Here is a 2,577-nt window from a genome sequence, read left to right as displayed (position 1 = left end):
GCTTTGCACACACTGAGTCAGAGGTATGTAGTAGACACATATGTGTTCAGATACCTAACAACTCTTGGAAAACTACTCTGTCCCATCTTAAGTCCATGCAGTTCAAGTGGGACAAACCAAAGCTCTCAGCTTCAGGGCCTGGCCAGAGTGATCCACCCCCTTCATTCAGGTGTAGACATGTGACTCCAGGTGGCACAGAGCTTCTCCCAGGATTTCTTTTCCCCAAGTTCTTTTAAGAAAGAGGCTTGGGCTTTTCACTAAAATTCCTAGTAGAAGGGATGATATAAGGCTATCGCCGATGGTCACTATCATTGCCACAACAGAAGACGATGCCTGATATTGAACCCACACAGAGAAAAAAGGAGACAAGATAATTAATGGCAGTCTATAAATTCATAGTTTCACTTACATAAAGCAATAGATTCTTATTTTTGTTTAAGTTACACTGAACCAGCTTTCTTTCACTTGAACTGAGAAGGCCTGACTAATCCTTGATGAGAGTAGGATGTTCAAAAGGAGTCACTCAGGAGTCCTTTGAAGCACTTCTGCCTTTGGAACTGCTAGAGCAATTATCAGGGATTGGAAAGAGGGAATTTGCTATGGAAAGAATATTCAACTCAATCTCTAAGCTTCCTCCTGATTCTAAGATTCTATGAAAATGTACTTAACATTTCCTTAGAAAAATTCTTCCCTCCTCCCTTCTCCTTCGTGGTGAAAATACTTGAACACCATTCTGTCATTATTTCTTCCCGTGATTATTGATTATTTTTAAAGAGCTACTTCGTTGCTTTATGATTGGGGTAGGGGCGAACAGGGAAGACAGGAGTTAGGAAGATGTTGTTCAGAATAGAAAGCACACGAAGTGAGCACTAACCCTAGGAAACAAAATGGCTTTAAATTGTTTGGAGAACATGCCCCCTCCTCCTCTTATTTACTATTCGTTCCAGTTCACTTGGATGATATCAATTCAGCATCAGCTGATTAACGAAGTGTGATGTTTGCATGAATGTTTGGAATCAAACGATCTGAAAGGATACTTCTAGGACCAAATGTACTAGCAGCCACAGCTCCAACCTTAGCGTCCCAGTTTGGATAATGGAGATTTCCTATTACATTTAGCACACGTAAGAGACTGAGCACTTTCCCACCCGTGTGATATGTGTATGTGATGTCTCATCCTCCAGATCAGAAGCCCTTTTGAGGGTTGAGCCTCTGTTGTAATCACCTTGATGCCTTTTTTTCCGATAACCTCCGTCCCTAGTGTCTAGTACAGAGCTTTACACACAGTAAGCACTGAATAAATATCTACCAAGAGTATTCAAATGTAAAAAGAAGAATTTTCTGGAATTCCCACAATCAAATGTACTTATCAGAAAAAGAAATCACACAGATGTTTTCATAACAAGCAGAACCCAAATTAGTCACTCATGATTTCTGCTGATCATATTAGAATCACCCCGACTTAAAAAATAATGCACACACACTCAAAATATCACTGGCTTTTTTTCCATATAAGCAATATTGAAACATGAAACAAGCTTGGTAGGGAAGAAAGCCTTTAGCTGAAGACGATTCTTTATCACAAACCATTTCCTCTGAGTGAGTCGTCCTGCTGGCATTCTGTGGGAATTAACCTTTGTTGCTGCTTGTTACCTGATGCGGTGCATGAACAAAGGCTATGCATGACGGAGTTTCACGTAGTCACTCAGCCCAAAGGAAACGTGAGCATACACTACCCTCTGATTCAGCCAAGAGAGGCGCTGGGTCACCCGTCTACCACAGAGGGACGCACTAGCTGATTCAGAAAACCCGTGCTCAACACAGGAAAAAGCAGCAAGTCAGCACCACGTAAGCAAGGCTTCCCCTAAACTAATCATTCACGCTTTGCATTTAAATTTAGGCATATTTGAGTCATAACTCTATGGTAATAATATGAGTTTAAAGCCTTTAAGATCTTTAGAAGAAAGATATATTATAAATATAAATGTTAATAAAGCAAAGCATGGGAAGATTAGCGCTGTTGAAAGAACCTCTGGTTTCACAAGTTGTTCCTTTCCATATGATCAGGTCAACCTCTGCAACCTGAGCAATATTCTCTCTTCTTGTTCCTCTAGTCTTTTGTGGAGTGGTTAAAGGCAAAGACAAAGATGAAGAAGAAAAAGAAAAAGAAGAAGAGGACTTGGAAGAGGAAGGAGGAAGAGAAGAACGAGGACAAGAAGGAGAAATTAATATCCTTTGCATTTACCAAAATAAAGGATTTTTTGTAAAGCTCTTATGTCGTTAACATATATTTATATTCCATATGTAGACATATAGATATGTGTATTTTTAAGATTTTTATTGCATCAATATGACTCTAATTGTAGCCATCTGCAAATAAGCCACAGAAGCTGCCTAAATGCAGAAAGAATACTAAGACCACGGGAGCCCTTAATGTGGTGATTGCAACATCTGGCTTGGAATTAGACACTCCGAGATGGCTTCAAATACAACCTCTATTAATTACTAGACATGCGAATTTAGATGTGTTATTTCAACCTTAAAATGCTCAATTTCCTCTTTTGTTTATCAGAAATA

The 2,577-nt window shown here is 39.4% G+C and overlaps 1 long non-coding RNA gene across 1 annotated transcript; it reads left to right on the top strand.

Annotated features, from left to right (window-relative positions):
* Positions 1-1,658: 1,658 nt before the first annotated feature.
* On the top strand, positions 1,659-2,275 carry LOC111768692 (uncharacterized). Its single transcript, XR_002801165.2, has 2 exons — positions 1,659-1,848; positions 2,115-2,275. It is a non-coding gene; the product is annotated as an uncharacterized lncRNA (long non-coding RNA).
* Positions 2,276-2,577: the final 302 nt, after the last annotated feature.

The sequence above is a fragment of the Equus caballus genome, chromosome 17, assembly GCF_041296265.1.
Source record: "Equus caballus isolate H_3958 breed thoroughbred chromosome 17, TB-T2T, whole genome shotgun sequence".
In the NCBI taxonomy this organism is placed as follows: domain Eukaryota; kingdom Metazoa; phylum Chordata; class Mammalia; order Perissodactyla; family Equidae; genus Equus; species Equus caballus.
The sequence above is the reverse complement of the archived record's forward strand: the minus strand, read 5'-3'. Positions and strand labels throughout refer to the sequence as shown.